Below are 12,363 nucleotides of genomic sequence, written 5' to 3'. Positions count from 1 at the left end.
GTGTTTATCTGCATGGCAGGAGGGCATTTGGGCGTTGCCAGGAAGGCGTTTTTATGTAGATTCCTCCTCCTCTTTCAGCACTGCATTGTGGTGCAAGCAAAAGAAGCAAATCCTGTCTGGCTTCCTCTCCGGCCTTTATTCACCTCCCTCCCGCTTAGTAGCTGTAAATGTGTGTGAGCCTGCAGGGCCCCATGGAATTGCCTAGGAGTAGGCTGAATCAATCGCTGCAAGGGGTGAACAGCAGTATTAGGCAGGCTCGGTCAACGGCCGGCCCATTCGGGTTATCGCTTCTCGGCCTTTTGGCTAAGACCAAGTGTATTTATACAGGAGGTTTTTAGTCAGAAGGTGCTCAGGTACCCTCTCTCTCGGCCTCGGGGGATCGTCCAGGTTCGCCTGGACTTCACCCCCGTGCTGCTATTTGGGAGAGAGGCTTAGTCCTGAGCAACGAGTTGCGATCCCCCCCCCAGCCCTTTGGTGTGTCTCCTTAAAGCCAAAGGGCGCAGCGCAAGCTGTGCGGTACCGACCTGGCCACGCAAATGGCAGGCGGACCTGATGCGGTGCCGGTATACGCCCGGTTGAGGAATACTGCAAGATTTATCTTGGCAGAGGGTGGAGGCGGTCCTCGTGGTCTTAAGTTCCTTGTCCACGATATTTTGGAAAAGCGGTTGGCGGTCCACAAGAACGAGATTTTGGCGATCCAGGACTACCCAAGGCGTGGAGTGTACGACGTGACCTTTATGGGAGAAGGAATCCTCCGTGATGCCATGGGAAAAGCTGAGAGGCAACAAGGTGAACTCATGGCCTTGGGAGTCCAGGTAATTGAACACGCTTTTGAAGTAACCAAACTCGTAGTGATTAAAATGTATTCCCCATACGTGAAAGATCAGGAAGTGGCGGCGTTTCTTGCTGCATACTTTAAGAACGTTAAGCTGCTGGGGAGAGTTATGAACGAGTGCGGTGTGTGGACCGTCAAATGGAAATTTATTGTTACGCTAATAAAGGACCCCTCCACCCAAGAAACGAAGCTACCACCTGCTCGTTTTAAACTTGGGAATGTGAATGGCGACCTCTATTTCTCAGGAATGCCAAACTTCTGCAGGGCCTGCGGTACCTATGGACATACCAGTTTTAACTGCGATGTCACCTGCAGGAACTGTGGAAGTAAACAACACACAATGAGGGAATGTACAGAAGAGAAAAAATGCAATTTTTGTCAAAAAACTGGTCATCTTTATTATGCTTGTCCACATAGGTACCGAGGCGAAGAAGATGAGCAACCCGAGGTGCCCCCACGTGCTCCACCAGCAGAGCAGTCCCGTCCTCAAGGAGGAGAGCAAGCTGTTGCGGCGAAAGAGCAGAGAGGTACCTGGGCTTCAAGGGTACGGCCAGCCGAAGCCAAAACAGGTGCCTCTCAGCCAGCGACCTCAGGGGATAAAAATGAGCCCAGCGCGAAGGAAAAACGGCAGGCCAAGAGGAAGGCAGAAAAGGAGCAGGCCATCGATGAACCTGTGGCATCCCAGACGGCTGGTTGCTCAGGCGGTGCCGGGCCTGCTCCTAATCCTGGGTCTCTAGAGACCGACTCGGAAGGAGAAGACTGGGTACAGGTGGGTCCCCGTAAAAAGGGGAAGCAAGAACGTGCCAGTAGGAGGGAGACAGGGGAGGAGCAGATGGATACGTCCGTGCGGAAAGATGTGGCTCCTCCTGGGACCCCCTCCTCGCCTGCACTGGTGAGGAGGACGGGCACTGCTCCCTCCGTATTATCGGACACCCCGCCATGCGCACAACCTCCCCCTCTAGACCGGCCTTCACGGGCCCAGGGGGGAGAGGCGGGGCCCTTGGGGGACCCACCAGACATGGACCCAGTCGGTCAACCGAGAGAGACCCAGGTGAGGCTGTGCGAGTCTGGGCTCCCCGTGTACGAGGTGAGTGTTGCTGGCTCAGCTCTCAGCGACAGTAGTTCTTCTCCTGCCTCGTCCCTCTTTTCAGTTGAGTCGGATGAGGGCGGGGCCATGAGTTCAAGTGAGGTTTCGGGTATTGCTGGTGGAGGAGCAATCTGATTTTAAGTACGCCTATTATTTATTATTTTAAAATCAGAATTTTGCTTTTACTCTCCACGATGTCTGAGCTCATGGGAATCTCCCTCAACGTGAGGGGCGCCAAGTCAAAAGTGAGAAGGGTTGCTCTCTTCAATTTTTTATCTTGCCTGGCAGCCTCTGTATTTTTCCTGCAGGAGTGCGGCATTCCCCATACAATGAGATATGAAAATTACAAAAAGGATTGGAAGTATGGTCCATCCGTCTGGTCTGGATCCAACGAGTCCAGATCAGCAGGGGTCGCCATTCTTTTTAAGGGAAACGTTTTAATTGATTTTATTCAAGAAATCTTACCAGGACGTATTTTAATGGTTAAAGCTTTTATTGATGGTGTAAAGTGGCAGTTTTTAAATTTTTACGGATCACCAGAAAAGAACGAAAGAGCGAGGATGCTGGAGATTTTACCGCTTTTTATCAACACATCTGAGCCTTTTATCCTCGCAGGTGATTTTAATTGTATCCTGAGAGGAGAACGCCGGCTTACCAACAGTACAAGTAGGAACTATGACAAGACCTCTGGACTGCTCAAGGATATCGTGACTGATTTTAAATTAAAAGACATATACAAAGAATGTAACAGGAGCAGTCCAGAGGAAGCCGGCGTTACCTGGAGCAACGCCACCTGTAGCTCCAGGATTGATTTTATCTTTTGTTCTGAAAATTTACTGCCTTTTAATTGTGAAGTTTTAACCAATGTGTTTTCAGATCACAGGCTTTTATCTTTTAAAGTAAAGCATGATCTTAATAATATTGTATGTAAAAAGTCCTGGAAGATGAATGTTTCCCTTTTAGACGATCCACAGGTTTTAGCAGATTTTATTGAATTTTACCAAGAAAGCAGGCGGGTAAGAGATACACGTACTCCCATCATTGCATGGTGGGAGAAAATGAAAAAGAAAATTAAAGATTTTTTTATTAAGAAAAGCGTGGCGAAAGCCAAAGAGAAATACGCTTTTTTTAAAATTCTCAATACCCGTCTGCAGACCCTGTACAAAATGCAAGATCATGACATAGACGTTAAAGATGACATCACCAATTTGAAAAAGGAGATAGCCCAGTGCCTGGAGCAGAAAGGTAAAGAGATTATATTCCGTTCAAAAATACAACATGTGGAGGAGAACGAGACCTGCTCCAGGTACTTTTTTAAGAAAATAAATAACAAAAAGGCAATTATCAAAAATATAGAAGGGGTGTCAGATGTACAGGGTCTTTTAAGTAAAGTTCATGAGTTTTACACTGACCTTTTTAATGTTAAGACTGTGGATCATAATTTTATGCGTGACTCACTGAAGGAGATTACTACTGTTTTAGACCCTGTCTCCCAGAATTTTTTATTACAGGAGCTGACGGAGCAGGAGGTTTTAGAAACTGTCAAAAGTTTTAAAACAGGGAAAGTTCCCGGACCGGACGGTATACCCAGTGAGTTTTATGTAAAATTTTATGACATTTTAAAAGAGGATCTTTTTAACCTTTTTTCTGATGTTTTTAATTCCAAGATGCTGCCTAAGTCCTGGCGGAAGGGTGAGGTCTCCCTGCTGTATAAGACGGGTGACATCGCAGTTTTAAAGAATTGGAGACCAATAACCCTTCTAAATAGCGACTATAAAATTATGGCTAAAATATGTGCAAATAGATTAAAAGCCATAATACCCCACATTATACACTCTGACCAGGTGTGTGGGGTGCCAGGCCGCAGCATCTGGGATAATTTAAACCTAATAAAAGACGTGATTGAGGACACGAGGTCTAGAAAAGGTAAACTAGCCATTTTATCTATAGACTTTGAGAAGGCGTTCGACCGTGTCTCTCATTTTTATCTTTTTAAGGTTTTAGAACGTATGGGTATACCTGAAGGTTTTTTATTATCTATTAAAGCCTTTTACAGAGAATGCACCAGCAAAATTTTAGTGAATGGTTTTAAGACACAGGACATATTTTTAAACTCTGGGGTGAAGCAGGGGTGTCCCTTGTCCCCACTGCTTTTTATATGTGCATTGGAGCCTCTGTTATGCGCAATTCGCCGCGATAAGTGTATCCGTGGAGTCCCCCTGCCCGGGGGAGGCGGCGTAGAGGCCAAAGCAGTGGGGTACATGGATGATGTGGCGGTTTTATGTAGGGACGCCCTGTCGCTTCAGAGAACCCTTAGGCAAATCGAGTTTTATTGCTGTGCTTCCGGTTTTAAGGTAAACTTCAGCAAGAGTAATATTTTAAACATAGGAAGCATGGCTCTTAGAGATATACCGGTTCCTGTGTCTGATAATATTAAAATTTTAGGTGTCTCCTTCAGTGAGTACGACAATGGTTTTATCAGTTGGGACATGGTGGCGCAGAAGGTAAATCAAAAATATGCATGTGGAACATGAGGAAGCTTACCATGGAGGGAAAAATTTTAATAATTAAAATGATAATTTTACCTTTGCTTTTATACTTAAGCATGGTTTTCCCTCCTCCCACGGTTTTATTAAGAAAAATTACTAAAGCTTGTTTTACCTTCTTTTGGAGTTCCAGAATGGAGAAACTTAAACGTGAGACGGTAATGAAAATCAAACCAAAGGGTGGCAAAGACTTTCCAGATTTTAATAGGTTTCTTTTAATCAAGTACTTTTGTTTCTGTCTTAATTCTCTTTTTAAACAACATCATTGGTCTTATTTTCTACGTTTTAATACTGGGTTTTTTATGCGAAGGATGGGGTGGTTTGAAATTGTTTTAACCTCACCTTATGCTTTTAATCTACCAGCAAATTACGTGATTTTAGAGAAAATAGTGGCCTTGTTTAATTTTAAAGGGAAAAATTTTAATGACATGATAAACAGTAAGAAACTTATAAAAGACATAAGAGGAAATGAAGTCGTCACTAATATTGAAAATTTTAATAATGAACGCTGTGCTTTTATCTTCAAAATAGTTAATGTGTTTTATCTTTTTAATACACAGATGGACCTGGCCTGGAGCTGCGTTCATCAATGTCTTCCATGCCGGGCATTCCAATTCAGGAGAGGATTCACGAGGTCTGCTATCTGTCCGAGGGAAGGCTGCCAGGCTGAGGAGACCGTGCGTCATATTTTTTGGAGTTGCGATTTTACTAAACATATTTGGATAAAGATATTCCCTCTAATGAAGAAGATGGCAGACCTAAAGGACTTGAGTTACGAAATGATTTTATATGGACTCTTTGGATGCCCAACCGCGAACCAAAAGACTATTGCATGGAAGACGATGAACTGCGTAAAAGAAGCTCTGTGGAAGGCCAGGAACATCCTGATTTTTAAGCACGATGTTTTATCTGTTGACGATGTTTTAGGTCTTTGTTTTAGCGAGATGTACATTTATTATTTATTAGATAAAAAAAGAAATGCCACCCTTTCAAATAAATGGTTTGTAAAAGAATGGAACTCCAATATATAAGAATTTGCCACCATGTCCCCTTTTATGTGTTTTTATGTAAATTGATTTTATTACTGTAATTCATTGTAAAAAAGCTGTAATTTATTGTAAATGTTTTTGAATTTTAAGTAATAAATCATTGACACCCCCGCGAGGGGGTAGCCAACTGAAAAAAAAAAATCTGTTCTTATCAGTTTAATATCTGATACGTCCCCTATCTGGGGACCATATATTAAATGGATTTTTCGAACAGGGAGATGGAAATAGAGCTTGCTCTGTCCACTCCACGCATTGACCTGGTATTGCAGTATTTCCAGGACCGGTGCACCCTTCCCTTATGTGTTGACTAAAATCAGATTCCAAAAGTGCTATTTGTGTTTGCTATTGTTTTTGTCTTTCTGATGGGATCTCCCCTTTTAATCCCATTATTTCAACACCTGTTGGACAATGCATTTGTACAGTCATGTGTGATAATGAGCTCATTTATTAAATGCAATTAATTAATACATTGCCACCTCTTGTTGTGTGTGTGTGTGTGTGTGTGTGTGTGTGTGTGTGTGTGTGTGTGTCTTCTGTGTTTCTGTGTTTCCGGCATTTCACATTGGAACAGCTCATTCACCTTCCTTGTCTTCTCTCCGCCCTCCCTTTTAGGTAAGTTAAAGAGCTGCACCTGAGCCAGCCACTGATTGATGCAGCACCACAGTCAAATAGTGGAGTGGAGTGGAGTAGGGGAACAGCAAACAGCCATTAAAGCAGCCAGCCGCCTACCCGCCACAATGGACCTACCTGTGTACACTAGATGGATGTGATGGAATGTACTGTCGTCCCTACATTTCAAGAAGAAGTAAGAATTGCAGTTGCAACAAACCCTTGCTTGCCTACAAAGAGAGCAGCAATTTGGATTTGTTACTATGTTACCTGGAAGAATAACAAACTGTGCAAGGATGGAGGTTGTAGGAGCAAAGAGAAGTTGTCTGTAAAGTTGGTGGATGCCTATTTTCCATTTTGCAGTCCCTTGTCTCCCTCTTGTGGCCTCCTGGAGGCAAGTAGCTGTGCAAAAAAAAGACAGCCTGGCGGCCGGCTGTTGCAGTGTTGCCCTCTCAGGCAACACTGAGTGACTGACTGAGCCGCACCGTCTTATATAAAGTTCAGACGGAACTTTGCACGTGTCATAGTGGAGCCCTCAGGATTCCAGAGCCAGCTTTCTGACATCATAATGGGGCCTGCCTCAGAGATAAAAGCCTGGGCCCAGGCAGTGTTGGTCAGTGCTGCTCAGCAGGCAGCACCGGACTGGATTGGATTAAAGCTGATACAAGGTGTGAAGGAACAAGGGGTGGCTGTGGGCATGCACTTGCTGCCGCTGCCAGTGTTTATCTGCATGGCAGGAGGGCATTTGGGCGTTGCCAGGAAGGCGTTTTTATGTAGATTCCTCCTCCTCTTTCAGCACTGCATTGTGGTGCAAGCAAAAGAAGCAAATCCTGTCTGGCTTCCTCTCCGGCCTTTATTCACCTCCCTCCCGCTTAGTAGCTGTAAATGTGTGTGAGCCTGCAGGGCCCCATGGAATTGCCTAGGAGTAGGCTGAATCAATCGCTGCAAGGGGTGAACAGCAGTATTAGGCAGGCTCGGTCAACGGCCGGCCCATTCGGGTTATCGCTTCTCGGCCTTTTGGCTAAGATCAAGTGTAGTATCTGTTCTTATCAGTCCTTGTAAGGATAGATAGCTCGGAGAACCACTGGGGGCTATAAACACTAGCTGAGCGATCCAAGAGCGTTCCAGACGAAGCCGGCGACGAACTGCGGAGAAGAACCAGCGAAGACGACGATCCAGAAGGGAGAAGCCGCCATCGGGGAAGAAGCTCCGGGAGATCGCTGCCGGGAAGAAGAAGGAGAACTGCGACAGAGACCTTCGGAGAAGAGCCGCTGCTGAAGGGGATCTTTGAAGAAGCTCGGCCGCAGAAGAAGCTCGACGAGGAACCGCTGCGGAAGAAATTTCGTGGAAGAACCTCGGCCAGCAAGGAGAAGATTTGCATAGCTCCGCCCCCTTCGGGAAAGAGCTATCGAAGATCCTCCCCAAAGCGACAGGAACAGCTGGAAGAAGCCATGGCCTCAACCAGCAACCCTGCCACCCAGAAGAAGAAGGCTGATGGACCAGGTGAGCCGGCCCAGGCCAGGACATCTCCTCCTGAAGCCTCCTCAAGCCAACAGGCCACCAGGAAGCCGAACCAGGCTGCTCCAACCCTGGAGCCCTGGATGAAGCAGACGGTGGCCCTGAAGCTGAAGGAGGTGGACGGGAGAGTGCCGGACATGACGGAAGAAGTGTTCTGCCAGAAGATGCTCCTGGACCAGGGCTTCGCTAAGCCGGAGACCATCAGCATCCAGGCCTTCATGACCGGGATGTTCTTCGTGACCTTCGCTTCGATCAACATCTGCAGAAGGTACTGGGAGATGGTGAAAGCGGCGAGGCCTGAATCTCCTTTCTCTCGCTTTGTGGGCAACTGCCCTGTCCAAAGAGAGGAAAGGCGGGTGACGGTCTCAATGCGGAACCCACACACCCCCGGCAAAGACATCACCACGCTCCTGAAGCGGTTCTGCACAGTGGTGAGGGAACCCACCCACATCCTGAACGGACTCGGCTTCTGGACTGGCAAGTGGTCGGTAATCGTCCGACTGAACAAGGATTCCAGCGCGGAAGACGGCCTCCAACACCTGCCCCAGTCATTCTCGCTGGGCAACTCCTACGGCCTCATCTACTACCCGGACATGCCGCAGATCTGCAGGAGATGCAGCAAGAAGGGTCATTCGGTGAAGGACTGCAAGGAGGACGCCTGCAAGAACTGCCGGGTAACAGGACACGAGACCAAAGACTGCCCGAAACGGACAATGTGCAACCTCTGCGGACAAGCAGCCCACTCCTACAAGGACTGCCCGAAGAGGGATCGATCCTGGGCAACTGTAGCGGCGAAAGCTCCGGCCAGAGGGAACCCCGCCCCAGCCAGAGCTCCAGCGGCGCAGAAGACCGGGAATAAGAAGGATGGTAAGAAGACGACAGTCCCTCCCCCCCGTCTCCCGGCCCTCCCTCGCCCTACCCTTCCCACCCTCCCTCGCCCGGCCCTCCCCACCCCCCCGTCCCCAACCCCTGTCACCCCCACTGAGGCTCTCACCTTCTCCTACCCACCCATCTCAGTGGTCCTGTCACCTGCACCTCTCCCAACCCAGCCTCCCTTCTCCCCAGCTCCAGCAGCACTAACATCTTCCCCTCCAGCTGCTGGAGTCCTCTCCCTGGAGGATTTTCCCCCTCTTGTCTCCTCAGGTGCCATCCAGAGGAAGAGAAAGGTGAGGGACAGCCCAGCTGCTGAGTCCTCAAAGCGACAAGTCGTGGAAATCTGCGAAGATTCCCTTGCGCAGCAGGAGGAAATGGAGCAGATGGTGGAGGAACTCGTGTCTGAACCTGAGGTCATCGACTTCACAACAGACATCCAGGTGGCTACAATCCTGGAACAATTTTTGTCAGAGGGCCTGCTGGATCTTTCGGACCCGCCAGGAGAGGAGGATCCGCCCGACCGGACTGGTAACTAAGGTGTATCGTTTGCACTAACCTTCTTTATTCTCCCCCATGGCTGCTAAACTTAACATCTTTAGCCTCAATGTGAGGAGTGTTAGAGATAGGACTAGATGTCAGATGGTGCTAACTTTTCTTTCCAAGCAGTCGAGTGATGTATTTATGCTGCAGGAATGTACTCTCCCCTCTTCCAGGTCATACCATCATCTGGCCAGGCAGTGGACCCATGGCCCGTCCTACTGGTCTGGTGGGGGCGACTGTAAGTCTGCAGGGGTTGCCATCCTGATTAGGGGAAGCGTATTTACTGTTGACTCTGTCCAGGAGCTCGCCTGCGGCCGCTTGTTGGTCGTAGACGGTTCCTGGGCAGGAGAGCCGATTAGGCTCATCAACGTGTACGCTCCCCCTATGAAGGCTGAGCGCCTGGAACTATTCCAGACCCTGCGGACCCAGCTCGCCACCGCTAGGGCAGTGGTGATGGCCGGGGACTTCAACTGCCCCATCGAAGAGGATGGACGAAGTTCCGGCACTTCAATCAAACTGGATGTCAGTTCCAAACTGCTTATCGAGATGGTAACCGAAGCATCCTTGCAGGACGTTGTGGGCTCCATGGGGATTGGCTCTGTGAACTATTCATGGAGCCGACCCGATGGCTCACTTCGTTCTCGGATTGACTTTGTGTTCACCTCCCGGGCAGTCAAGCAGCATGGGCACTCCATGGTCCCCTGCTTCTTCTCTGACCACAGGGCCATTCTCTTCCAGGGTGCCATCGGCCACGGTTTTCCTCCCGGCCCTGGCTCCTGGAAGCTGAATTGTGCCCTGCTGGAAAGAGAGGAGGTACTGGCGGAACTTAGAGACGCCTATATTGTTTGGAGGAATGATAAAGTTTTCTTTGACAAAACCTGTGACTGGTGGGAATATGTTAAAGTTGAATTTCGTTGTTTCTTTCAGGCAAAAAGTCGTCAACAGGCGTGTGAGAGGAAGAGAGACTTCAGAGAGATGCAGCGTCAGCTGCGATCCCTGCAAGACCTCCTTCAATGCGGCTGGGACGTCAGGAAGGAGCTGGAGGAAGCCAAAAAGGGCCTGAAAAGGCACTTTGAGGAGGAATCCAAGCGAATTGTCTTTCGTTCCAAGGTGGAGAACCTGGAGAAGGGTGAGAAATGTAACTCGTTCTTTTTCAGGAAACTCCATGCCGGCCACACGCCCCTGAAGGAACTACGAGATGAGACCGGAAACATGCATTCTGGGAAGAAGGAGGTGATGGGAGTCGTCACAGACTACTACCGAAGCCTCTACTCCCGGAAAACCACTGACCCCGAAGCCGCCGATAAATTCCTGTCAGGTATCACTAATCATCTTGATCCTGCAGGTACGGAGGCTATGGATGTACCCCTGACGGTGGAGGAACTGCTCTCTGCCGCTAAATCCTTCAGACCCGGCAGGACCCCGGGCAGTGATGGTCTCCCAGCAGAGCTCTATGTAGCGCTGGGGGACTTGATCAGTCCGGACCTGCTGGAGCTCTATGAGGAGATGGTGGTGGAGGGTAGAATGCCACCGTCCTTGAGAGAAGGCATGATCACGATCTTGTATAAGCGGAAGGGGGAGAGATGTGACCTGAAAAACTGGCGTCCCATCTCTCTCCTGAACGTGGACTACAAGATCCTCGCCAAAGTATTGGCCAACAGACTGAAGGTTGTCATCGGACAGATCATCGGATCGGACCAAACCTGCGGCATTCCTGGCCGTAGGGTGGCCGACAGTCTTGCCCTAGTGAGGGACACGGTGCATTACATGCAAAGCCGCCGTACACACGCGGCCCTGGTCAGTCTGGATCAGGAGAAGGCTTTTGACCGGGTCTCTCACGAATTCATGGGTAAGGCTCTGCGTAGGCTGCGGCTTGGCAGGTTGTTCTGTTTGTATGTTAACCTGATGTATTGCGACATTTACAGCTCGGTGCTGGTGAACGGCTGGAAGACTGACCCCTTTCCTGTATCGTCGGGGGTTAGACAAGGCTGTCCTCTTTCACCTCTCCTTTTTGTTTGTGTTATAGAGCTCTTCGCAGAGGCTATCCGGCAGAATGGAGAGATCAGAGGGATCACCGCACCAGGTCCAGGACACTTCGAGGTCAAATGCTCGCTGTACATGGACGACGTGACCGTCTTCTGCGCTGACCAGAGTTCGGTGACTGCACTCGTCCAGACCTGTGAGGAGTTCGGACGCGCTTCAGGGGCAAAAGTCAACTGCGGGAAGTCGGAAGCCATGCTCTTCGGAAAGTGGTACCTGCCTTCTCCTGCCTCCTTCCCGTTTACTATCAAGCCGGACTTCATCAAAATTCTGGGAGTCTGGTTCGGTAAGGAAGGTGCAGCCCTAAAGTCGTGGGAAGAACGCTTGGCCAAAGTCAACCAAAGGATCGGACTGTGGAGCCTCAGACAACTCACTATTGAGGGCAAAGCAATGGTCCTGCGTAACGAAGTCTTGCCTGTGCTACAATACACTGCACAGGCATGGCCCCCTCTTGCCACCGTCTCGAGGGCCATTACCAGGACTGTGTTTCGCTTCATCTGGGGCTCGAAAATGGACAGAGTAAAGCGGACTGTTATGTACAAGGAGCCCCGCAAAGGTGGGAAGGGTATACCCGACATTCCCACTCTGCTGCGGATCGCTTTTGTATGTGACTGTGTTCGTAGGACTCTGAGGACAGCAAACGGCTCTGCGGGCAAGGCCATGTCCCGCTACTTCCTCCTTCCCCTCTGGCGAGGTTTTGGCTGGGACAAGTGGGACAGCTCCTTCCCTTACAACTGGCACGCTCCCTGGTTCTACGGAGATGTCGTCCGGTTCGTGAGGGAGCATCAACTGGAGGGTCTTAAGCCCGACTTGTGGAAACCTAAGACGATCCACAAGCACATCAGAGCAAAGGACTCACTGGAGTCTGTTCCAGGGCTTCATGCCGACACGTTGGAGACTGTTTGGACTAACGTGTCATCTGGCAGGTTGACCAACGGGCACAAGGACATTTCATGGATGGCCATCCAGGGAGGACTGCCTCTTAGGTCATTCATGCATGCCCGCAACCTGTGCAAGACCCGGTACTGCCCCAGGTGCCCCTTCACGGAGGAAACATCTTTGCACATTTTCTGGCAGTGCCCCTTTGCACAGGGTCTGTTGAAAGCCTTGGAACATGAACTCAAGGACTCAGTACCCAGGAACAGACTGTCGTACCGCTCGGTACTTTATGGACTATTTCCTGGGAATACCACGGATGGAGCAATCCAGGAAGCCTGGCGCCTTATGAACTGCCTTAAGGACGCTATATGGTTTGCCAGGAACCGT

The 12,363-nt window shown here is 49.3% G+C and overlaps 1 non-coding gene and 1 pseudogene across 1 annotated transcript; both read left to right on the top strand.

Moving 5' to 3' along the window:
• The first annotated feature begins 5,611 nt into the window (after nt 1–5,611).
• Nucleotides 5,612–5,811, top strand: LOC142654302 (U2 spliceosomal RNA). Its single transcript, XR_012848987.1, has one exon. It is a non-coding gene; the product is annotated as a U2 spliceosomal RNA (small nuclear RNA).
• A 1,316-nt stretch (nt 5,812–7,127) lies between these two features.
• LOC142654488 (U2 spliceosomal RNA) lies at nt 7,128–7,229 on the top strand (annotated as a pseudogene).
• The last annotated feature ends 5,134 nt before the right edge of the window (nt 7,230–12,363 follow it).

Source organism: Rhinoderma darwinii, chromosome 5, assembly GCF_050947455.1.
Source record: "Rhinoderma darwinii isolate aRhiDar2 chromosome 5, aRhiDar2.hap1, whole genome shotgun sequence".
NCBI lineage: Eukaryota > Metazoa > Chordata > Amphibia > Anura > Rhinodermatidae > Rhinoderma > Rhinoderma darwinii.
The sequence above is the reverse complement of the archived record's forward strand: the minus strand, read 5'-3'. Positions and strand labels throughout refer to the sequence as shown.